Source organism: Schistocerca gregaria, chromosome 8 (assembly GCF_023897955.1).
Source record: "Schistocerca gregaria isolate iqSchGreg1 chromosome 8, iqSchGreg1.2, whole genome shotgun sequence".
NCBI lineage: Eukaryota > Metazoa > Arthropoda > Insecta > Orthoptera > Acrididae > Schistocerca > Schistocerca gregaria.
The window spans coordinates 138,959,013-138,986,775 of NC_064927.1; positions in this window are offsets into that span (position 1 = coordinate 138,959,013).

A 27,763-nucleotide genomic window follows, 5' to 3' on the forward strand; every position below is an offset into this window, starting at 1 on the left:
ACAGAGAGCAAAAGGCTATTTACAATTTTTACAGATACTAGATGGCAGTTATAAGAGTCGAGGGGCATGAAAGGGAAGCAGTGGTTGGAAAGGAAAGTGAGACAGGGTTGTAGCATATCCCTGATGTTATTCAGTCTGTATAATGAGCAAGCAGTAAAGGAAACAAAAGAAAAATTTTAGTAGGAATTAAAATCTATGGAGAAGAAATAAAAACTCTGAGTTTCACCAATGATATTATAATTCTGTCAGAGACAGCAAAGGACCTGGAAGAGCAGCTGAACAGAATGGACAGTGTCGTGAAAGTAGGATATAAAATGTAAAACAACAAAAGCAAAACAAGAATAATGGAATGTAGTCGAATTAAATCAGGTGATGCTGACGGAATTATATTAGGAAATGAGACGCTTAAAGTAGTAAATCAGTTTTCCTATTTGGGGACCAAAATAACTGATGATAGTCGAGGTGGGGATGATATAAAATGTATACTGGCGATGGAAAGGGAAGTGTTTCTGTCAAAAGAGAAATTTGTTAACATTGAGTATAGATTCAAGTGTCAGAAGTCGTTTCTGAACGTATTTGTATGGAGTGTAGCCATGCATGGAAGGGAAATGTGGATGATAAATAGTTTACACAAGAAGAGAATAGAAGCTTTAAAAAGCTGGTGCTACAGAAGAATGCTGAAGATTAGATGGGGAGATCAGACAACTAATGAGGAGGTATTCAATAGAATTGGGGGAAAGAGAAATGTGTGGCAGAACTTGAATAGAAAAATGGATCAGTTGGTAGGACATATTCTGAGGCATCAAGGGATCACCAATTTAGTATTGGAGGCCAGTGTGGAGGATAAAAATCATAGAGGGAGACCAAGAGATGGATACACTAAACAGAATGAGAAGGATGTAGGTTGCAGTACATACTGGGAGATGAAGAAGCTTGCACAAGATAGAGAAGCATGCAGAGCTGCATCAAACAAGTCTCTCAACTGAAGACCACAACGACAACAATACTCTTGTTCCCCATGTCACTAAAGTGAACTGACAGCTGCTTTTCCCACAGAAAGTTCTGAATTGTGTGGGCAGTGTGAGCGCACAATGATGAACATGTGCTGCCATCATTCAGCACTGCCACAGATCTGGATGTGCACACTGTCTGTTCAGACTGGTTCAGTCACACTAGGAAAATGTTCAGCAGTATGCTGCAGACAGTATAATAGAATTCTTCTTCAGTCTACAAAATTCACTGTGCCTATACCTACGTTTCATCTCAGCTATGATGAAAAGACAATTCTCTCTGTTGTGTTTCTTATGTAATTTTACACCGTATCATCATGAATGAAGGGTCAAAAACCTCATTAAGTGAGAGATTTTTGTACTTAGTAGACGACAACTATGAATACTAAGTGGATGCACCATACAGAAACTTTTTGTTTACTGTTGTACTTTGTCCCCTCCCAGTTTTAATCCCACAGGATGCTACATTTCTGAGTACTCAGGATTTACTGTGAAGACAATCAAAATTGTCTGGACTAGAGTCTGAATTAAAATATATATTGTAACTTCTTTGCTTCTGCATCATTTTGAAATTATCTTTCGTGTCTGTGATTTCTGTTAAAGTGTTTAGTTTCACTGATGTCATGCATTAGAAAATTGAAGGCATCCACATCATGTCTTATGGTACAGGTCCGCAAGTGGTTAGCATGTTGGTATCAGTAGGAAAAACTGCAAACACACATATCATTATTTCATGTTTTTGAGATTCTGTGAAAATTATTGGACTTGTGTGAGAAACAGTTTCTGATGAATCAAGTCATCGGTAAGATTTCAATATGGCTTGAGTGAAATAGTACAACAGTTTGACAGACTGTTTTGTGATGATCTTACGTTGGTATTCACTCTCATGCCCAGCAACTGTGACAGCCCTTTGATGCTATGTGGTATGTAGAATGTACAGAGATTAATATGGAAACACTCTGAGGTATGCATATTTGAACACAGATGCAGATTGCAATACTGTATTTGATCACGAACTGCACCTGTGCAATATCCTCCATTTGTTACAAGAATCACAGTCTGGTGCATTATGTCAGAGCTAACTGAATTCAAATGTGGTAACATTGTTGGTGCTGTTATGTTAGGTACCTCCGTAATTGAAGGAGGTGAAGTGTTTGGTGGTTCAAGAGGCGCAGTATCGAAGATATTTTGTACCTAATACAGGGAAAGTGAAAAAACGCCTTCTGCTAAGTCACAACATGAACAAAAGTGTGTGTCGAGTGATCGTGATGTTTGGTGTTTGAAGAGGATTTTGAAGAAAAATAAGAGGATGACAGCTGCAAAGTCACTGCAAAACTGAATGTCGCCCTCACAAACTCTGACAGCATAAAAACAACATGAACGACTATAGAGAATTGGAGGGCATGCTAGAATTTCAAAACCTCTCATGAGTGATGCAAATGAACATTTGGTGCCAAAAACCTAATACCTGGATTATGGAGCAACGGATAAATGTCATTTTGTCTGGTGACTCTCATTTCACATTCTTTCCAACTTGGCTGAGTTTACTACCCAAGAGTGAACATGATGGGCATATGGTGATGATATGAGCAGCCGTATTATTGTATTACAAGAGTCCTATAATTACTTTGCAAGGTCTCATTACTGCCATGGGTTACGTGACCAGTTTGGCTGATCAGGTCCAAAAAATGTTCAAATGTGTGTGAAATCTTATGGGACTTAAATGCTAAGGTCATCAGTCACTATGCTTACACACTACTTAACCTAAATTATCCTAAGGACAAACACACACACCTGTGCCCGAGGGAGGACTTGAACCTCCACCAGGACCATCCGCACAGTCCATGACTGTAGTACCTTAGACCGCACGGCTAATCCGTGTGGTTGATCAGGTCCATCACATTGCAAAATTAGTGGTGCTGTGTTGCAAGACAACAGGGCCCTTGTTCTCACTGTTTGTGTAGTCCAGGACTGGCTTAATGAGCATGAGAATGAAACTTCCCTTGCCACCAAAGCCACCAGATCTCAGTATTATTGAGACTTTGCAGTCTATTTTTGAGAGAAGGAAGTTGGATTGCTATCTACAGCTATAACGATTTCCTGAATTTGCCACAATTTTGCAGGAAGGATGTTATAATATTTCCTTGATAGCCATACAAGACTTGTGTTTGTCCATTCTGATATGAATGGAAATTTCTTTTGAATGCCACTGGTTTTCTGACACTGGTGTGGTAATGTGTTGTATTTTCAGTGTTTTCATATTTTTGTTCAGCTCTGTATTATGGCAGTAGAAAAAGTCTTGATGTGAATTTTCAACACCAAAATAAATGTTAATTACCATGATGTTTTTATTACCATGTATTCATACGTTGATTTGAAAATGGTACTTCCTGCCAAAAGTAGTTGACAAAAATGCATTGTTCACTGAAAGCAACTTCTGGTGGGTACATGTATTTCTTGGAATAGATTAGTGCAGTGGAGAATGCTTTACAAAAAGAAATAAAAGGTTTTGTATTAAAAGGTGGTGACTGAGCCTGTCCACTACTGATATTCAAAGATATCAGGACTGCATCTCTTGGTAACGCTTACCCCAGCGGCGTTCTAGGCGGTGCGATGAGGCTTTAAAGTCCTGTACGTGCATTGGCTCATGGTCTTGGCACCTCCACAGAATGCAAAGGCAAGTGAGTCTTGTGGGACAGTGGGGGAACTGTTCACATGTGAGGCTGACACACAGTGATACCTTTAATGAAAGCTCGGCAGCAGCATTTATGGTAGATGTTCACAAGGTCATTTGCATGTGAATTGGAGTTCAAGCAGTACTTGGAGTTTAAACTGAGTATTGTTCAGAAGGGGTTGTGCTTGCCGGCTCAGCTAATTCACCATCAAGATAATGAGCATGTGTGTGTGCGCACACCTGAATGAGCTGCCTGCTTCAGTTACAGGACAATAGGCGCAATGAGTGAGGCTAATATCATCTGATAAATTGGCAGAATGTCATCGTATTGCCTGTGGGATTTCACAGTGGGAAGATGGAAAAATCATGCAGATGAATAATCAGTGAGCATTGCAGTTTGATATGGAAATATTTGTCAGCCTTGATATGAATGTACACAACTGATTCAGTTCATTTAAGGGGGTACACAAGACTAGAAAATTTCTTTTTAGCCTAATTTCTATTTGCTTAAAATGTTCCCCAGAGAGTCTGATTATAAGATTCATTCATATAAAATGTATCATAAATGTTAACAGCAATTTATTGCATGGCAGTCTCGTGCTTCCGAGTCCTTGTATGCAAGTTGTGTAACACCGCAAGTTACTGACGGAACAGAGGTCATGGTAGTTGTAGATAGTGCCACATATGGCATTAGTATTGACTAAAATACTGTTCTCATTGTGATTTTTCTTTGTAACATGGTTCGTTTTGGTAAACAGTCTGAGAGCACGTACTTGTCTATTGTCTGCTTAACTTGCTTGTTTTTGTATACAAAGTAAAATGTGAGTGCCTGGAAATGACAACAAAGTTAATTATACAGATAACAAAGGTTCTAAAAGTAATACTAATGGTGCAAAAAAAAAAAGTTACGATTTTTGTAAGTGGATGCCAGTTAATCGATATAATTTGGCAAAATAAGATTGTTTCGACATCAGCAGAAGAAAGACAACTTGTACGATGCTAGCATTGTTGATTAAAGTTTTGTTCAGTTTCATTATTAAAAAAGATATATTGAAATTTTAAACACTTGTTTTTCTAAAATAACGTTTTTCACGTTGGTTGGAGCTATAACTAATGGAATATACATGTAATTATACTACACATTTTTGTAACTTGTCATTAGTTTTTTCTACTGTAGTGCATAGGATATTTGCGATATTTTTAATTTTGATTTTTGGTTCACATTTAATGACTTTATTTTTGTTGTTGAAAGAATTGACTTTTATTTCAAGGTGCCGTCATTTAGTTTAAAACAATTTTAAGAAAATATCCCTATGTATTAAATACTATGTCAGTTTCAAAGTAGCTTTCGAAATTTTGTCCTAGGTTGAAATTTGTGGCATTCAGGGCACCTTTCATCAATGTTGTGCTGTGTCCTCTGGGTGCAAGTTTTTTCTTTAAAAATACATTATACAACTTTAAGGCTGTACAGCAAATGTCTAAAGTCAGTTTTATGATCTATTTGTTATTTTATTTTTAAAAAATCATGATTATAGTTTCCAAAATAGAGTGTCCCCTGGTCTAGCCCTTAGGAGTCTCAAGCTGTTTGTGAGCATTAAGTTTGGTTGTATATTCTGAGTGGTATATTCTATATCCAGATAAATCCCTGTTTTTTTTGCATGTTGGTTTTGGCTGAGTTGCGATAAGTTTCTGTACGAATGTTGATGTTCATTGGTTCACTCTTTGTAACAAAATATAAATATATGAACAGGCTCTTTGCCTTGCTAAGCATTTCTCCTTATAATGTTTTGAAAGTCGATATAGTTTACAGTTCTGCTCTTCGTTAAGATTAGTGATTTGTTGCCTTTAGAGAGAGAGACAGAAAGAAAGAGATTTTGGCTAACTTGTGATTCAAGTCAAGCAGGGTGCTTCTGAAATGATGGTGTGACAAAGTTGTTTTAATCTTTTAATGCTTGGTAAAATCTTGTTGTTTAAGCCATAGTTAAGATTTGCATTTTGCATTTAGCATTTTACCTACTGCAGTAAATATACTTTTCATCAACAGTAGTTGTTGATATCAGTTTTATTTTTTTGAATTGTTGGCAAATCAACAATATCTCAGCAGCTTTTCTGAAAACTTCCATATAATTTTATAAAGTACCATACCGTATGTAGTTCATGCTCAATTTATGAAAAGGAATTACTATATAAATTATTTTAATTTTGATGTTACAACCTGTAAGTACTAGTTACAATATTCTTTTTGAAACATTTGATATTACAAATTATTGGCACACTTAGAATTTGTATTATTAATTACACAATCCTGTACTGTTTACTAGTTTATTTCTGGATTAATTTATAAAATAATAATTGAAATTAATAATGTAACAGAAACTAATAGATATTAATTTGATAAGAAAAACTGTAAGCCCCTTGGAATATTTTTATTTCCACTCAGTGTGAGAGTCCTAAACATGTCTCTGAGGTGGGATCAGGTGTATTTTTGTATTTTTGCAATGAGAATTGCAATTTCAGCTTTGTTAACATGAAAAATAAAAATCCTGTATGGTATACTAAAATATGAGAAAATATCTTTACATAAAAAAGCAGCAAGAACAATCTTCAGATTTATTTAGTTCAAATAAACCTTGAGGACCTGATGTGAATTTTTCAGTTTCAGCAGTCAGACCCCTTGACAAGAACAAAAGGAGCCAACTCATCATGACAAGCTAAGTAAAATAGAAAGTTTACTGTAAGCTTTGCTCCTCTCAAGCCTTCATAAAAGACATTGCTGGACATTGTTTAATGTGGACAATAAATTGAAATCAGGAAAGAGGGGGCAGAATACAGGCTCCCCATGCTACTCTATCCTGTGCAAGAATTCTCATCTCTAAGTAACTGCTGCAACCTACATCCTTCTGAACCTGCTTAGTATATTCATCTCTTGGTCCCCCTATACGATTTTTACACTCCACACTTCCCTTCAATACTAAATTGAGGAGCCATTGATTCCTCAGAACAAGTCCTACCAATTGAACCCTTCTCCTAGTCAAGTTGTGCCACAAATTCCTCTTCTCCTCAATTCTATTCAGTACCTTCTCATTAGTTACATGATCTACCCATCTAATCTTCAGCATTTTTCTGTAGCACCACATTTTGAAAGCTTCTATTCTCATCTTGTATAAACTATTTATTGTCCATGTTTCACTTTCATACATGGCTACACTCCATAAAAATACTTTCAGAAAGGACTTCCACACACTTCAATCTATAACAAATTTCTCTTCTTCAGAAATGCTTTCCTTGCCATATCCAGTCTACATTTTATATCCTCTCTACTGTGATCATCCTCACTCAGTTTGCTTCACAAATAGCAAAACTCATCTACTACTTTAAGTGTCTCATTTCCTAATCTAATTTCCTCAGCATCACCTGATTGAATTCAACTGCATTCCATTATCGTCATTTTGATACTGTTGATGTTCATCTTACATCTTCCCTTAAACACACTGTCCAATTCATTCAACTGCTTTTCCAGGTCCTTTTCTGTGTGTGACAGAATTACAATGTCATTGGTAACATCACAGTTTTCATTTCTTCTCCGTCGATTTTGATTCCTACTCTGAATTTTTCTTTAGTCTCCTTCACTGCTTGCTCAGTATACAGACTGAATAACATGAGGGATAGGCTACAACCCTGTCTCACTACCTTCTCTACTACTGCTTATAACTGCCATCTGGTTTCTGAACAAATTGTAAATAGCCATTTTATCCCTGTATTTTACCCCTGCCACCTTCAGAATTTGAAAGGAACTATTTCATCAACATTGTCAAAAGATAAGTCAACAAATGCTAGAAATGTAGGTTTGCCTTTCCTTAGCTTATGTTCTAAAGTAAGTCATAGGCTCAGTATTGAATTGTGAGTTCCAACATGTCTATGGAATCCAAACTGATCTTCCCTTTGGTTGGCTTCTACCAGTTTTTCCATTCATCTGTGAAGAATTTGTGTCAGTATTTTGCAGTTGTGACTTATTAAACTTATATTCAGTAATTTTCACACCTGTCAACACTTGCTTTCTTTGGGATTGGAATTATTTTATTCACCTTGAAGTATGAGAGTATTTCACCTGTCTCATACATCTTGCCCACCAGATAGAAGAGCTTGGTCATGGCTGGCACTGCCAAGGCTATCAGAATGTTGTCTACTCCTGGGCCCCTGTTTCTACTTAGGTCTTTCAGTATTCTGTCAACTTCTTCACGCAGTATCATATCTCCCATCTCATCTTCAACTACATCCTCTTCCATGTCCTTAATATTGTCCTCAAGTACATCATCCTTGTATAGACCCTCTATGTACTTCTTCCACTTTTCAGCTTTCCCTTTTTAGCTTAGGACTTGTTTACCACCAGAGCTCTTGACATTCATACCTGTGATTCCTTTTTCCCTAAAGGTCTCTCTAATTTCTCTGTAGGTAGCATCTATGTTACCCATAGTGATATATGCTTCTACATAATTACAAGCCATTCCTGCATAGTCATTTAGCATTGCCTGTTGATCTCATTTATGAGGAATTTGTATTCCTTTGGCCTGTTTTATTGATTACATTTTTATAGTTTCTTCTTTCATCAATTAAATTTGGTATCTCTAGCCCTCATGCTTTTACTACTTTATCTCTCAAAACTGGCCATTCTTCTTCCACGGTATTCCTTTCCTCTGTTCTTGTCAATTGTTCCTTAATGTTCCCTCTGAAACTTTATACAACCTCTAGTTCTCCTACCTTTCTGCAGTTTCTTCAGTTTCAACCTACAGACATAATCAATAAATTATGGTCAGAGTTGAAGCCTGCCCCTAGAAATGTCATAATTTAAAACCTGGTTCCTAAATCTCTATCATACCATTACATAATCTATCTGACAATTTACAGAGCCTTCAGGTCACTTCCAAGTATACAATCTTCTTTTATGACCCTTAAACCAAGTGTTAGCAATGACTAAGTTACACCCTGTGCAAAATTCTACTAGGCAGCTTCCTCTTTCATTCCTTACCCTCAGTCCATATTCACCTACCACTTTTCCTACTATCGAATTCCAGTCATCCATGACTGTTAAATTTTCATCTCTCTTAACTATCTGAACAATTTCTTTTGTCTGATGATACATTTCTTCATCATCTGTGGAGGTAGTTGGCATATAAACTTGTACTACTGTGGTAGGCATGGGCTTCACGTCTACCTTGGCTACAAAAATGCATTCAACATGCTCTTCATAGTAGCTTATATGCATTCCTATTTTTTATTCATTATTAAATCTACTCCTGTATTACCCAATTTGTTTTATAACCATGTATTCACCTGACCAGAAGTCTTTTTTCTCATGCCACCAAACTTCACTAATTCCTATTATATCTACCTTTAACGTAGCCATTTCCCTTTTTAAATTTTCTAACCTACCTGCCCAATTAAGGGATCTGACATTCCACACTCCAATCCAGTTTTGTTTGTCCTGATAACGACATCCTCCTGAGCAGTTCCTGCCTAGAGATCCAAATGGGGGACTATTTTACCTCCAGAATAGATCCAAATGGGGGACTATTTTACCTCCAGAGTATTTTACCCAATAGGATGCCGTCATCATTTCACCACACAGTAAAGCCACATGCCCTCAGGAAAAATTAGGACTGTACTTTCACCTTGCTTTCAGCTGTTCACAGTACCAACACAGCAAGGCCATTTTGGTTGATGTTACAGGGCCAGATCAGTCAATCATCCAGACTGTTGCCCTTCCAACTACTGAAAATGCTGCTGCCCCTCTTCAGGAACCACACATTTGTCTCGCCTCTCAACAGATACCCTTTCATTGTGGTTGCACCTACGGTACAGCTATCTGCATCACTGAGCAACGCAAGCCTCCCCGCCAAAGGCAAGTTCCATGTTTCATGGGGGTTCCTGAATCATATCTGGGGAAAACTGGAAGTATCAAAGAGAGAGAGGGGGAAGGAAAGAAGAGGAGAGAAGTAGTGGTTGGGAGGTGGTCAGGTGGGCTGGAGTGGGGAAGAGAGAGAGAGAGAGAGAGAGAGAGAGAGAGAGAGAGAGAGAGAGAGAGAGAGAGAGAGAATAGTTATGATTTTTACTACAAGTACCATCGTTTAGCAAGTTAATTCTATCTGTTACTGCAAAAATGACAGCAGCCTAAAATTTTTGAAGTTCAACCATGGTGTTGAAGAAGCAAGAATTCATTTGAGTTTTTAGGCTTTCCTGGTAGACTATAGTTTGTGGTGCTGATGGCCACGGCCACCTGAAAATGACAAGTTAGCTTCCTGAAATATTGGACCATTTAGATCAGGGACGGCCAAGAACACAGCATGCGTACATGCCCATGTGCCGAGGTTTCACTCGCGTGTGGATCGCTCCCTTCTGACATCACACGTCCCCCACTACCACATCAGCTGACTGCGCGCAGATGCACGGAACTAAGAACATTCTGAATCTTTGTTGGCTGTTGGTACACCTACAGAAAAATAACAATAATGCTGGGTTTGAAACTGCGTTACACCAACAATATCGTGCTTCTCAGATCGTCACTCATAAAATTCTTACAACATTTAAGCTGAGTTATAGAAACAGACTTGAAAGTAGTCTACAGCATACAGTATGATGTGGAATGAGTGATTCCAACTACATGTGGAACAAGCAAACTTTATTTTCTTGAACTACTGCACAAAATTTGCAATAACTACAATTCTCAAGAAAACATATGATAAATACAACAAAATTATCACCATTAATGTAATTATTTTTGGTTCACTGTAGACATAATAAAGTACATATCCAGCACAAACTGACGGTACCCGGACAAACGCAGACAGTTTCTCATATTTTCATCACTCAGACTGCCATATAATACTGACTTATTTAGTTTCATAATCGAAATAAACCTTTCGCACATGTATGTCGATACAAATACTGATATACCTTTTGCAGCCTCATTGTGGAGATGGGGGAACACTTCCCGAGGAAAACCTTCATAAAATTCCTGGACAGTTTTTACGCAAATAAATTTTTCCTTTAAATGGGAATTACACTGCATACACTGCAGATCGATCAATTCCATTTGCAAATGCGCTGGAGTACCTTCAACTGAAATGGCAAAGGATCTAGAAAATAGTTCAAAAACAGCTGTCAGACTGGCAGTGTCCTGAAAACGTTAAATTGTGTCTGTAGTTCCTCCAACACAGAAATGAATTCGTCAGAAGTTGGGTTCTGTCTGACTTTAGAAAGCGTAGGGCAATGGGCTGTATTCATTTTCATGAATTGTTCCTTCACAATGCGAGTTTCTTATTTAATGCATCCACTTTTTTCATCAGATCATAAATAAGCTCCTTTTCACCATGCAAAGTCTTATTGAGAGCGTTCAAGTGTGTAGTCAGATCAACCAAAAAGGCGAGGTCTGCAATCCATTTTGGATCTTCTAATTTTGGCTCTGCTTTTCCTTTTTCCTTCAGGAACTCAACAATAGCGAGTCTTAAACTGAAAAGTCTTACGAGGCATGATCCTCGACTTAACCAACGTATTTCCCAGTGGTAAATAACATCTCTGTACTCTTCGTTCAGTTCTATGAGAAACTGTTGAAACTGATGATGTATTAAGCCATGTGACTTCAAAAAATGTACTATGGTGACTACCAACTACATCAAGTGCTCCAAATTTGCATACTTAGCACAAAGAGCTTCTTGGTGAACAAAACAATTAATTCCGTGCAAATCTTCTGTTGATTGTCCCAGTTTTCTACGCAACAATGCTACAAGCCCATTTTGAGCACCTCGAATTGCTGGCGCTCCATCTGTGGTGACTGAAACTAACATTTTCCAATTCAGGCCAACGGCTTCAACTGCCTCTTCAACTGCTTTTAGCAAATTGGTACCCCTCATTGTGTGTTTCATTGATACTTGACTCCACCTACATAAATTGCTGGTTATGCTGTGTCTGAAATGTCAGTTGACTTGTCCAAAGCAACCAAGAATGCAATAAAGTTGTAGGCACTATCAATTAACTGCCTGTATACATCCGCTGCCATACCAGCTATGCGGCGAGCTATTGTATGTCTGGAAAGACTAATTTAACTAAACATCTTTACTTACAGTGGCGTCAAGAGTTCTTGATGAAATCACCATCACTTAAAGGCTTATTCGCTCTTGCAATTTTGAGTGCTATTTTGTAGCATGCTCTTAAAGACAGGTCGCTATGTTTGGTGGCAGACTAAAATAAGGAAACAAAAATTGAGTTAACTCTAAATTCTAATTCTAAGAAGAAATATGTACAAATACAAACATCAGAAACACAAAGATTTGTAAGTTGTACTCGCGTTCGGTCCATCTCGCTACATAACACTATGTCTTCTTAATTCTACCAACTTGTTTGATCTATCAACCCATCTAAAACATTAAGTCCTTTGTGTGTGGTGTTATAATGCCATTCTATTGCAAATTTGTGGTGCCCGGAGAGTATGCAACTGCATAATAGACATTGAGAATTTTCATCCTTCTCTTCGAAAAAAATATTGCAATTTCCATTCAGCTCTGAAGGCTCGTGACGTTGTGTCACTACCCCGCCTCTTTGTGAGCATGTGTTCCATTGCAACAATCACTGTTCAGTAGTTATAAACTTTGTACAAATCCCCAACAAATAGTAAGGAATAAACATGGCTGCCACTACAAATCAACTAATGCACCCTATGCTGGATGAAAAGGTGTCGCATCGCACAGCTAGTCTAATGTCACGCCATGCCAAGCAGAGCTGCGAAAGACCGGGGAAAGCTCAGTAGTGGGCGTGGCCGTCTCTGATATAGATGATGCCACCTGGCTTAATACCTGAGATTTTGAGAGTTCATGTAACTAAATTGTTAACAGTGTGTACTGTGAAACTCATTATGTATTATATCCATTTTCAGTGATCTGGAAAGTATTCTTATTGCAATATGGAGAAAAAGATCACTCAAGTAGTATGCTGAATAGCAAATTACTCTGTTACAAGCCTCTAGAAATTCAGAGGTACTAATAACAAAATACTCTGAAAACAAGCCTAATTATTAGTGAGGATGGATGTCACGGAGGAGGTGGTAGGCTTAAGATAATTTATTGAACAAAAAAAAAATTAATATAAAATCTTTTAATGCATAGAACACAATTTTTAATATGTAGTTTAAGGACTGTGACTAGATTTGGTTGTTCTCCCCAACCATCTTCAGATCATAACTTCTCAAGATGATGATAATAAGGTCGAAAACGCCCAGAGTATTTAATAAAAATTGCAACTGTATAGGATGTGTTATAGTGAGAGCAGTATAAGCAATGGTAACAAGAACTGTCAGCTGTTCCATAGCCTAGCTAGCAAAGGAGTGATCCAACATGGAATATAAAATAGTCATCTGCAGTGGGATTTTGGAACATATACTATGTTTGAACATTATGAATTACCTCGAAGAACATGACTTATTACCAAATGGCTACAATATATTCAGAAAATCCTGTTCTTGTAAAACATAATTAGCTCTTTATTCTCATGAGGTAATGAGTGCTTATCAATAGCAGATATCAAACTTAATATATATATTTTAGATTTCCAGAAGACTTTTGGCAGCGTTCCTCACAAGTGACTTCTAAACAAATTGTGTGCCTATTGAGTATTGCTTCCATTGTGTGACTGGATTTGTGAGTTCCAGTCAGAAAGTTAACAGTTCATAGTAACTGACAGAAAGTCATTGAGTAAAACAGAAGTAATAACTGGCATTTCCCAAGGAAATGTGATACACTCTCTGCTGTTCCTGATGTACTTAAATGACTTACAAGTCAATCTTAGCGTGCTTCTTAGATTGTTTGCAGATGATGCTGTCATTTAGCAACATATAAGATCATCAACTGATGAAAACCAAATGCATAATGATTTATACAAGACATCTATATCATGTAAGAAATGTTAATTGACTCTAAATAATAAAACAGTATGAAGTCAGACACATGGGTACTAAAAGAAGTCCACTAAATTTTGGTTAAACAATAAGTCACAGATATCTAAATACCATAAATTCAACTAAATACTTAGAGATCACAGTTATAAATAACTTAAATTGGAACAATCACATAGATAATGTTGTGAGGAAAGCAAATCAAGAACTGAAGTTTATTGGCAGAACACTTAGGAAGCGCAACAGGTCTGTGAAAGAGACTGTGTACACATGCTTGTCTGTCCTCTTCTGGAGTACTGCTGTGTGGTGTCGGATCTACATCAGCTGGGAATGATGGAAGACATCAAAAAAATTCAAGAAGGGCAGCTGATTGTGTATTCTTGCAAAATAGAGGAGATAGTGCTGTGGACATGATATGTGAATTGGGGTGCTTACCATTAAAAGATGGGCGTTTTCCATTGTGGCAGGATGTTACTCATGACATTTCAATCACCAACTTTCTCTTCCAATTGTGAAGATATTCTGTTGGCAACCACCTATTGTGATTATCATAGTAAAATCAAAGAAATCAGAGCTTGCTCTGCAAGATTTAAGAACTCGTTTTTCCCATGCAATAGGACCCGGACAGGATGTCCATTAGAGCTCTGAAAAAGGATAATCTTGGCAGACAAAATAGGAAATTGATACAACAACTGGCGCACTTGCAGATGGACACATAGAAGAAACAGCTGTGGTGCCGATGAGGTCGACACCAGTATCGATCAGAGCATCATCTTTGAACTGAGCAAAACTTTATCTTTGTGTAGTTCCACCATCCAGTTCTGTGTAAGGCTAACTTGTGTGATGAGGTGGATAAATGAACTCCTGATTATAAGGTGTTGTTTGGTGTATCTCACCCAAGCATCCACCTCATTGGTGACCCCGAGTTGTAACATCTTCCGTTTTCGCCGTTTTACTGTGTCTGCGGACTGCGTGTCGCTTATTTTTGCGTGTATTACATCAACACAACATTCGAACAGTGGCTTCACCTCAATGCCTAACGCCGGATTTTGTGATCGACATGAATTGTGTTGCGGGCAATGTACACCCACCAGGACTGCAACACAATACCTATCACTTGTCGATTATGCCAATTTCACCGGACGTTTTCATGCCTGTAACAATAAGTGAGGTTAGGAGTGTGCATGACTCCGGCTATCAGACACTTTTGTTACCGCCACATGTGCCCTCCCTCGTCGACAGTGCATTTACCTCTTATGGATCTCTGTGCAGTGCGGGATCAATACCAGTTTCTGCAAATGCTCCTTTGGATATCCTACCACCGTCAGGACCACAGTTTGCCACGCCGCAATTCGTGCAGTACCACCCGAATTTCTGCCACATGGCTGGAACTGCCGTGTTCACAGGTCAACCTCCTCAGCATCTGACCACGCCTGTTCCTGCCTTGTTTTAGCAGCAGCTCATGACTTACTGCTTCAATACCTCGGCCTGCAACAGGTACAACGACTTGTTATCTGTGCCTGACCTCCATCTCTGTCCTACTGCTACGCCACAGTGTTTTGTGCTACAACATTCACCTTATCCGCACACTGTTTTGAGTGAAGTGTCTATGAACAGTGAACATTCACACATTCCGCCCAACATTCGACATCATTTTCCTCACTGTGCTTCTTCACACATTCAGCCCAACATTTGACACCATTTTCCTCACCATGCATCTGGACAGCTCGCACCTCCACAGCCTCCCTTGCAACACAGGTGGCTCCGACTCTGATCGCACTTCGAGTTTTCCGTGGACTGGCAGGTGTTTTCAAACATTGAGGCTTTTCTCACGTGTCGCCCCCACGCCGGCTCCAGTTGAATTTCCGCAACCGTAATTGACACATTACGGTGTCTCACCCATGTCGGCCTTCCAGGTCGCGACGGATCAAGCTCAACCACAACACGTCACCTTCACACTGTCACCCGACCAGCTGTCATCACCACATACCCTGGAGACACACTGTCCTGGAATACTGCAGCAACAACAGCTCGTTTTAGGCAGTGCCCCAACGAATTCAACTCACCCTGTTCTTCCGAACGTTCCACAATGCTTACCGATACTGCCGCCATTCAATCCCGACAGGGCAACAACCTGGTTCAAAATTGTGGACGAAGTGTTCGACCATTTCAAACTTGACAAATCAAACAGGTTTCTCTGTCTTATCACCCACCTGCACGACCAGGAGGCCTTGATTGCTGACCTGGTTGATGCCCCAGACTCAGCTAGCCAAAACGACAGTTCTAGGTCGGCTAGTGTGCTCAACTGAGACAGCAATATGGCAAGTGTTCCATGTTGAACAACTAGGCACACAACTTTGGAGACGGCTATGGGCCCTAGTCAGTGACAATCTACTCTCTGACACAGCTCTCCTCGCAATCTGGACATATACTACCTCCCAACATCTGCTTTGCTCTGGCTCAGAGGTCTCCCGAACCTGTTGAGCAACAAATGACAATTGCTGACAAGCTACATGATGTATCACTGCTCTATTTCGCCAGCCACTGCCTACCTGGCTAGTCTAAGGTTCAGGCTCCTCGTCCCACGGCCGGACAAAGCCAGGGCCACACTGTACCAACTGTTCCGCTTGCTCTGGGATGCAGTATACAAACAGCTGGGACGTCACCAGCTCCACCCTCGATCATGCCCCTTCCTGCAACTGATCCGGCTGTGGCTACTGAACCTCAGCCACCACTTCTGGCAATGAACTTACCACAGGAAATACAGCCGCACTACCCATACTGTTACTTCAACGCATAGTTTGGTGAGGCAGCACAGAACTGCAGACAACCCTGCTGCTTCCCAAATGCAAATCACAGGTAGGTCCGGGTACCACCTCCTGCGCACAACATGACAGGCATCTCCCAGTGCTCCATTCTGTCCGGGAACAATCAGATAATTACGGACAACTTTAAATTAAAGACATTTTGTTGGGATACTTTTTCCTAGTGCACACAGGTGCCGATGTTTCGCTGGTACCTAGGTCATTAGTGTCGTTGAACATCTGCCCTCATCATACTTCACTGCAAGCTGTGAATTCTACTAAACTACGATGCTCGGGTTCAACCTCCCATGTCGTCTCACTCTCTGCAAACTGCAAACTCGAGGGGAATTTTTTTGCTGTGCAATATTGGGGAACCTATACTAGACATTGACTTCTTGCAACACCACAAATTTTCACTGGACCTAGTGTGAAATATCGTGTTTCATCACCCATCCAAAACTCACTTCCCATGTGCTCTGTTGAGCAAACCCCTCTGTGACAAGTTGGTCAGGGCTCTTCTCATCCGTACATGCTCGGCTCTGTCGACGACGTTACAAGAAACAAAGCACAAGTGCCTTGTCGAGCTTGAAAACGTCGCTCGCCTACATAAGGAAAACTTTGAGCTATCCCTCTGGCTCTACAAAACTCAGCTCCAGCTATCCGACACAGCAAAGGAATTACAGAGTCTGCAACAAGGACAGAGCAAGGTCACTTAGTAAGTATGCCAAATCTGCTTGTAGTCCCAGAAATCGAGCCTTTGTGTGCTTACCTCCCGCTACCCCTCGCAACTGTGCTATCGAGTCTACCATAACATGTACTGACATTTCCACAGGACCACACCCCCCTAACATGGCAGCATTTGACACTCAGCCGGACACGAGTGCGCATTCGCGACGAGCGTCACGTGTTCCCGTACTGACAGCCCCTACCCCTCCCCTCGCGGACAGCACCTCACAATGACCTTGCCTTGCCTGCCCCACCCACCTCACATTGTAAACAAACCACCTACCATGCCACCGGCATCATTTCTGTCATCACCAACGGCACGGTTCAAAAGCTTCGCCACACGCCAGGCCCATGATATCCAGTAAACCACGTCAACTTTGTCCCAAGCGCTTCTCTGACCTTAAAAAGCAGATTTCTGAACTTCTAAGCTCGGGCACCATTGAACCCTCTGCCAGCACCTGGTCTATGCCCATTTATATGACACCCAAGAAAAATGGGTCCTGGAGCATGTGCAGCGACTACCGTCGACTAAACACACGAACAATTATGGATACCCACCCCATACCCAATACTGCCGACTTTACCAGTTGCCTCGCATGTGTGACCACGTTCGCTGTCATTGATTGCAAATGGCCATACCACCAGATCCCCATGGCTCCTGAAGACATAGAGAAGACACCAATCTCCATCCCAATTGGGCTATTTCAGTTTTGACTCATACCCTTCAGTCTGAAAAACGCAACCCAGATCTGGCAATGCTTCATCAACAAAGTGCTATTCGGACTAAAATTCTGCTTTGCATATCTTGATGACATTCTTGTGTTCAGCTCCTCCATCGAAAACAACATTCAACATGTGCAAACTGTTATGGACACTCTCGTGGCAGCAGGAATCGAGACCAACCAACACAAATTGTAGCTACATCAACCCACTGTCACTTTTCTTGGTTTTTGGGTCGCTGCCGATGGCATTTCACCGCCCCCTGAGAAAGTACAAACAATACTAAACCTACCCAGAGCTTCATCATTCAAAGAGCTCTCGCACTGTCTGGGGATGGTTAATTATTATTGCCGTCATCTACCTCGGGCTGCGGAGATTCAGTATCCACCGACAGACACCTTGGCAGGCACCAAGACTTCGGGATCTCGGCTCATTCCATGGACCCCTGCTATGGCTGACTCTTTCAGTGCCCTCAAAAATCTTCTCGCCGAGGCCTGCCCCATCCGGCATCCTCATCCTAATGCACAGTTTTTCATCACCACAGATGCGAGCGATACTGCCATCAGCACTGTCCTTAGCCAGACAATCAACAGCCAAACTTCGCCTCTGCAGATCTTCTCGTGCAAGCTCACCAATGCACAATGGAAATATTCTGCGTTTGACAGGGAGTTGTTCGTGGCCTACAAAGCGATCAAGCATTTTAAGACCGACGTTGAGGGACGCCCTTTGTATGTTTTAACAGACCACAAACCTCTGGCTGCGGCCATTTCAAACCCACCAGCTGACCCGCCTCCTCGCCGTTTCAGATACATGAGCTTCATATCTCAGTTCACCACCGATGTCAGACACATAAAGGGTGCTGACAACATAGTTGCTGATTTCCTTCCACGAGTTGACGCTGTTCATTCGCTGTTAGACCTCTCTGAACTGCCTAACCACCAACCCGCTGACGAGGACACACAAAACCTGATTACAGACTCTACCTCTTCACTACACTCCATCCGCACCACCTTCCAGTCCGCAGCTCGTGGTCATGCGGTAGCTTTCTCGCTTCCCGTGCCCGGGTTCGATTCACAGCGGAGTCAGGGATTTTCTCTGCCTCGTGATGACTGGGTGTTGTGTGATGTCCTTAGGTCACTTAGGTTTAAGTAGTTCTAGTTCTAGGGGGCTGATGACCATAGCTGTTAAGTCTCATAGTGCTCAGAGCCATTTGAACCATTTTGCACCACCTTCCCTGGCATTTCTGGTAAGATCTGGTGCGATGACACTACGGGCACATTACTTTCCCTTATCCCAACCACGCTCCATCGAGCTGTTTTCAACGCACTGCATAATTTAGCCCACCCCAGTGTTCATGCGCCCGCCCGCCTCATAGTGGAGTGCTTTTTGTAGAGAAATGTCAACAAGGACTGCCAGCAATGGGCATGCTCATGCATCGCGTGCCAATGCTGCAATGCACACAAGCACACTTCACATTGACATTATCGGCCCTCTCCCCCCCTCTAACAGGTTTCGTTATGTTCTCTCGTCTATCGACTGAACAACTCGCTGTGTCGAGGCTGTCCCCCTCCTTAATATCATGGCAGACACTGTTGCTTGAGCTTTCGTCAAGTCATGGATATCGCATTTCGGATGTCCAGCTATCATCACAACTGACCAGTGCAGACAATTTGAGTCGGCCCTTTTCGACAAAATTTGTAACATTTGCGGCATCTGGTGCATCCATACCACAGCATATCACCCGCAACAGGCTATTTGAGCACTGGCACCGCACTTCCAAGGTGGCTCTTCGATGCCATGACTCTCTTTGGATGGAGGCCCTTCCCCTTGATCTACTCGGCATTCATTCGATCTATAAGGAAGACCTCAAAGGCACAATAGCCGAGTTCGTATACGGCCAGAACGTTGTTCTGCCTGGCGAACTTGTGAGCCCTTCCGCTTCTCTCCCTCAGTCTGACTAACCTTTCTTTGTGGACCGCATTAGACGCCACTTCATCAACCTCCACATCCCTCCGCCCACCGGCCATTCCAGCCCAAATGTTCACATCTTTAAATCTCTGAACTATTGTGAGTATGTCATGCTCCAAGATGACACTGTCCGTGCTCCCCTCCAACCCCCATATACCAGCCCGTACTGAGTCCTCAGGCATTCTGCCAACACCTATGACATCCAGATAAAAGATTCAGCTGTTACTCTCTCTCTCAACAGACTTAACCCTGCTCATGTCGAGCCTGCTTCTACCCTGCTGCAGGCCACCACGACGCCACTTACTGTCGTGGCTCACCCCACTCCGACCACTCCCTCCAGTCTCATGCAATCCGCCGAGTGATCACATGCTCTTCACGTTGAGCTTACCTACGATCATGCCCTTGCTGCCGGGCCCTTCTCCGGTCTCTTTGACCTCTCTCCCTTCACCTGCCTCTTCCTGTCGAGGTTTCTCACGTTCCCTATCTTGAACATGCCCTCGGTTGAGGTGTTTGTGCCTGTCCCCCTGGACATAATACACGACATCTCTATAATACTACGTGATGACACACTGTTCATCGTGTGTTTCCCTTCATCTGGTGTTCATGACACAACCTCTACCATTCCCTGCACCTGGGTGAAATGTGTTCCCCTCTTGCCTGATGTCGACCTGGACATGCTTTGTGTCTCCACCACGCCCACAGGAGACATCGTTGTCATCACTCTGTTCCTCTCGCAAACCGCCGGCCTACCTGTCACCGCACAACCAGCACACCCAGTACGATGCCCAGCGCGCTTCAACGACTTCCAGGTTCGGTGGACGGATTTTCCTTCACGTCATCTGCCCACACAGCTACCTGATGACGCTGTCGAGCTGACTGTGGTCCGGCTCCCTTTCGACCATCCCGATGCCATAGTCACCCCAACGTCCATTCCCAGCCTCTCAGAAGTACTCCGTACTGCACGGGTGTGGAAGGAGGTTGGGGGGGGGGGGGGAGAGAGAGGGGGGGGGGGGGTCTACGTGGTGCTGATGAGGTCAATACCAGTATCGATCTGAGCATCATCTTTGAACTCAGCAAAACATTACCTTTGTGTAGTTCCGCCATCTAGTTCTGTGTAAGCGTTACTTGTGTGAAGAGGTGAATAAATGAACTCTTGATTATAAGGTGTCATTTGGTGTATCTCACCCAAGCATCCACTGAACAGTGATGGACTGCAAACTAAGTGAAGAATGCAAATTCTGTGTGCAGTGGCTGAAGACGGGTTCAAAATGTAATTACAATGATGTTACTTGAAGTGAATCACAAATACTGCAAGAGGAATGATCAGATTCAAGTGGGATCACTAAAAGTTGAATTTGTTCAAACTTTTGGTGCCTCTAACTTTCCACCATGACAAGTTAGTGCCGTGCAACTGCAACCCGGCAGTAGTCTTTTGAGACACCAGCAGTATAAACAAGGCTTTTTGTGCCAGAACGTGATAAAGAAAAATATGTTGAGGATCATAGAAACTGGAATTTGAAAGAATCTTCTTGATAAAACAATATGCATCATAAAAAGTAGTTTTTGAGAAGCTTGCAACAATATCCTTCCACTATGTGTACTGGAAAATTATTAAAATGCAAGTGAGGTAATTTTTGTGAGTTGGATATAAGTGTGTTTTTACTGAACTCACAGCAGTACCTGTTGGGCATTTCAAGTTGTATTATAACATGCCAGATGAAAGAGTATACATTAATAAGAGCAATATTATTATTTATTATTATTCATATATGGGCCATGTGAGGTACAATCAATCAATGTCACTTTTGATGGTTGGCCTTCCTTTGGGACCAAGTTTGTTTCATCCTTTCAGAATGAAGTCTCTTCCTTTCATCAGACCATGGTGTTCCATTCCATTTTCTAATCTCCCTCTGACAAACTTTTCAATAAAATATATTTTGTCTGAATGTTTTTCTATCTGTAACATCTGCCTGAGTTATACTGACTACTTTAAAATCATCCTTAATTGCAGTGATCCATTTAATTAGCTCAGTTTTGGCCTTACTTCTGTTTTTGTAGAGTTCTACTATTTGTTTTGTCATCCTAGTGGGTGCCATTCCATTAATGTGCTCATAAAAATTAAACGTTCATGTTCTCATGTCACTATGAATGTCCATGTATTCTTCTATTTCCTTATTACTTCTCAGCCTATGAGTTTCTCCATCAGTAATTTTGGGGTCTAATATTTTCCTAATAATCTTTCTTCTTTCTTTTGAATTTCTTCAGTATCTCTCTTTCTGTTTCAAGTTTCTGCTCCATAAGACATTCGGGTTTGATTACAGTGGTTTAATGCCTAAGTTCACTGAATTTAGTAAGCAATTCTTTATTATAAATATGTTTTTCATGCCTCTAATGAGCATATGATAGCAAATTTATGCCCTGAATGGATAGATGTTTGAACCATATGGTCTATGGGCAATACTTTGTTCTAAATAAATTACACTGAATATACACCAATAAAACTGAATAACGAATAACAGAAGGCCATTTCCCAGCAGCTCAGTTCATTTTGTATGTGGAGGAAAGTAAGGAACTGTGGTTAATGTGAAATGGCCTGACTGTATTCAGTTTCTGGCAGTGACAATATAATCTGGTCATAAGTGCACTTAAAGGTCTGAAAATTATGGTTACAAGAGAACGACTTGGAGGCTAGATTCAAGCAAAACATATTAGATTATGAAAGGCTAAATATCAGGTGTATGCAATACAATGATGTAGCCATTTAGGGGCAGGGGAGGGTAGTTGCCCCTCTCTTCTTGCCTATAAAAAATCACCACAAATCAAACTTGCACCATTCATGACCAAACAGACAGATGCCACAATACGTCATGAATATTCATTAACACAAAGTGTAGCCAGATTCATATACTGTGATACCTCGAAACTATTTGATCATTTGTCCAAAAATTAACATTTACTATCTTTCTGCCCCCCCCCCCCCCCCCCCAATGCCGAGATTGAAACTCAGATTTTGAGTAGACACTTGCTTTGTACATCATGACAGAATCAATGAATGACTGTGAGTAGCAACTGCATCCGCAAGTATGAGTTTTGTGGAAGACCTGCAGCATCATGACCAGCACTGAGTCAACACTGCTGTGCAACAAGTAGCAGAGAGTTGAAGAGGGTGCTGCTAACTGAAATAAAATCTCATATGTGTGCAGTGCCTGTCATTACAGTTGGGAGATAGGAATATTCTAAACATCAAACAATGTTGACATGTAGCCTTGACCTGCTCAATCACAACGTATATCTCCAAACAAGCATGTATAGGAAATCATCAGATGACAACCAGCTTTATCCACAACCAGCATTAATTATCCCTGTATTGACTATGACCAAGTGCAACACACATGGAACTCCACTCCACAAACTGATATCCAGTACCTGCACAACAAAATGAACGCACGTTTGTATGTGTGCATTGAACATTCTGGCAGTTACATCAGTTATTAATGTGGTAACATTTCACATTTGCAATGATTTTTCTCATGTTTATATTAACCATCATTTTGCAACATTAATCACTTAAATATGTTGCCTAGAAAAATGTATTCCTGAAATTTCATTTGTCTACAGTTATTATTTCTTGGTGTTGGAACTTCTTATCCATCAGTTGACTGTTACTACCAGTTCCACAAAACCTCATTTTATCTTGATGGATACTGTGATTTACACAATCAAACAGCTGAGACAGGTAACAAAAAATGCCAACCTGTGATGTTATGTAGTATAATGTAAATAGGTCAGAGTGTTAGTTGCTGTTGTGAGCTTTGCTTCTCCATGAAAACTATTGTACACAGCCATTATTAAAAAGAAATTGTTTCACTACTATGGCAGACTCAAAAGAGCAAAATACTCCTATTAGGATATAACTTTCCAGCTGTTTATGGCAGCTTATGCTCCATAATGTTCATTTGACCGAAACTAGTAGTGAACCGAATTGCACAGATGAAAGTCCACGATGAATTTTTAACAATTATTTTCAAGCTGAATATCCCCATCTGCAAACATACATAGATTAAAAACATACCTGTAACCTGGGACTGATCATGTATAACCCCTCCATTTGAATCAACAATGACGTTATTCTGTTCTCTGGCCTGCTGTCTTGTCCCTCACTTCACTATGTTCACATAGGACTACATTCCATATGGATTATGTCTGTTGTTGCAATGATTTTTGATGTAAGGAGCACATTTATTGATTTTCAAATGACTTTCTTGGTCATTTTGAGTCATTTTTGGAGTATGCAACTACTGCAGGATTTTTACCTGTTCTTGCCAACAGATACATTTCTCTCCTCCTTTCACAATATGCTTTAAACCAGCTGGTGATCCATGTTTCTTTACTTGGATGTTTAATGTCCTTTCTGATTATTTTACAAGGAAAGGTGTCCTTAAACAATGATATGACTTTATCATGGAATAAATTAAATTTTATTTCAGCATTTAATTCACTATAAATTGTATCCAAGGTGTGGTGTGCATACTGGAAGACCTTCGGTATACACACCATCAGATTATTTGATTTGTCGCTCTAACGAAGTAGGCGAGTGTCAGCAACATGACTCGTGGTCCTATCATGGCGTGTTTATCTTCTGCCATTAGGTCAGATGATAGGAATGCCATTTGCACGCTTAGAGTAGCAGATTGTCGGTGACCAACTTTAAACAGAACTTGATTAATTTTCACACACATTTATTAAAATAATAACAAGCATAAACATTACTTAACTTGATTCTGGAGGCTATTTACAATTGACAATCTGAAGTTCTTTTGGTCTTGGTAAGTTAATCTTTTTCTCACATATCTCTGATACTTGACAAAGTGTCTATACATTTATCTTCATGGCTAAGTACAGGATTATGGTAATCTTATTAGGCGCAGACTGAAACTTGACTATAGGCTGGTGCAGACAAATGCAGATTGGTACACACGGGTGTAGACAAATGCAGGCTGACTAATTGGAGGTCTGTACACTCGTTATAATACCTCACGCATTTAGGTATCACTGCGCGAGTGTGATCCGCGAGGAGAAAAGATTCTATGTTAGCAGCAATCTCATTGGCTGCATTACATATTAATACGCGGATCAGCAGAAGCAGAATTTGTTCCATCTCTAAGGCAGTGCCATCTCGTAGTGCAAAAATGGACGAGCGCTGCGCCTACGCTGTTGTGTGGCAAAGTTGTGTATGCACTGGCTACGCGGAACTATGTACACAACAAAACTATTCTTAAAATTTGTTGTTTCAGAATTATTAATTATTATAACTGAGGAGAATAAACGGTAAGGCACTACCATGTATATCTTAACTAACTGTGCATCATGATCATAGAGTGTACAGTAATTTTCTTGCTTGGAGCTTCATCAAAGAAAACATTATCAATTATCGAACATTATTCTAGGCCTACTGTCTTTATGCATTCATTTTGGAAATTTAATTATTGATATCAAACTGTGAATACCAAATAAAGTTTCCAGATGACTTTTTCTATATTCACAAAATACACAATGAAATAATCACAGACTGTTAACTGCTTCTTGTTGTCTCATAGATAGCATGATAAGGAATCCACATGCCCCACAAACAGATCAAAATTGCCCAGTAGAAATCTGTATACAGATACAATTAAGGCTGAACTATTATTTGGTATTATTGCATAAGCACTCACTTCTACATGTTGATTTCTATAGAATCTATTCATTTCAATGTTTTTGAACTTGTGTTCTGCCTTTACATAATTAAATAGAATCTTATCCTTCATGCACATTAGTTCTACATAAGTAAGATGCCAGAGTGCAACCTTTATATATAACTGCTTTAACTGTGATGTCATTTAGTGTTCAGATAGGTACAAAACACAGCTCTCACAAACTTTTTGAAGCAGATGAGGATCCATTTTACCTTATTACTCAGTCCTCTAATGTCCTGATGAAGGAGCTAACATTATTTTTCTCTGCATTGTTAAACATTTGCATTGATGGACTGTTCCAGGAGTTCTTGGTAGAATATTTTATACATTATCAATGAAAACACATGAGACACCAATGAAATATTCTACAATATTGTAGAATACTAGTAACTTCCTTCACAACAGGTGCATGACTCTTTTGCTAACCTAAAACAGCACCCCACTGACACTAATAACCACAGGGATTTTGCTTTGCATGACTTTGGACCCTCACACATAACTTTCAAGGTCAGTAAGTTTATCAAGCTTTTGGAGACAGTGGCTCCTTCTTCTGGCAGAAGAGTTGAAGGGGAAAAATGAGGGGTGAAGGGAAAGGACTGGAGAGATTAAGGGAAAGGGATACAGTTTAGAAAAGTCATCGAGAAACCAAGTTGTGGTTGACTTTTGTAAACTGTACCCCTTTCCTGTTTGCCTTACAGAGCACCCGTAATGCCAGTTTTATTCCGGGCACCACCCTGTCTGGAAGGTGAATCTTTATCAAGAAGTGATCACCAATAAAAGTCATCAACCACTTTCCACTGAGCAGTGTGCATGTGGGATGGAGAGCACACAGAAAGATAAAGAGGAATGAACGACCCTAATGCATTGCTGCAGTGCATGCTCCACCCTCTGTTCAGGTCTGTGTTGTTTACAAAAACAGTCACTCCTTCTACAACCTTCTCTGTCCTAAGGTCATATTTTTTTGTGGCAGCCACAACCATGTAGACCAAGTGTGTCATGTAGTTTAAAATTTATCTGCTGAAATCTTACACACTTTTGTCTTCCCTGATCTAATAGTTATAGACCACCCACATGTACCCAAAACCAATTGGTTTTCCACTGTAGTATGAAAGCCGCCTTCGCAGTGAGGTTTTTCAGCTGTTTCCCCATTGTTATTCCTCCTTGATGGGGAGTCTGCAACGAGGGAGGTTGAGAGGAAGTTGCTGATCTCCAAGCAGACATTGACATTGATACCACCTATAACATGGTCATCATTTGATCCATCACATAGGATGATCGCATAGCCTGATGGTTTTGGATCTGCTTTCTCCAGCCTGTTGTTTTTCATCCTCAGTTTCAAGTTTTGGGACATTGATAAGACTGTTTTAACAGATTTTTTTCTGTTTCTCTCTGCCCTGAAGGTGTATTATTCTTCCCAAAATTATGTTCTGCAGCCACTATTGTTTCAGTTGTAAGTGGAAAGTTAGAGGGTACATATACAACTGCCGGTTGGGCTCTTTTGAGCTGTTAGTGTCTGGTTGCCACTACACGTGAGGCAATACTGTCCCTATGACTTATCTTAGAAGCTAGCTTAAGGAAGGGCAAACCTACGTTTCTAACATGTATAGACTTAGAGAAAGCTTTTGACAGTGTTGACTGGAATACTCTCTTTCACATTCTGAAGGTAGCAGGGGTAAAATACAGGGAGCGAAAGGCTATTTACAATTTGTACAGAAACCAGATGGCAGTTATAAGAGTCGAGGGACATGAGAGGGAAGCAGTGGTTGGGAAGGGAGTGAGACAGGGTTGCAGTCTCTCCCCAATGTTATTCAATCTGTATATTGAGCAAACAGTGAAGGAAACAAAAGAAAAATTTGGAGTAGGTATTAAAATCCATGGAGAAGAAATAAAAATGTTGAGGTTCGCTGATGACATCGTAATTCTGCCAGAGACAGCAAAGGACTTGGAAGAGCAGTTGAACAGAATGCATAGTGTCTTGAAAGGAGGATATAAGATGAACATCAACAAAAGCAAAACGAGGATAATGGAATGTAGTTGAATAAAGTCGGGTGATGCTGAGGGAATTAGATTAGAAAATGAAACAATTAAAGTAGTAAAGGAGTTTTGCTATTTGGGGAGCAAAATAACTGATGATGATGGTCGAAGTAGAGAGGATATAAAATGTAGACTGGCAATGGCAAGGAAAG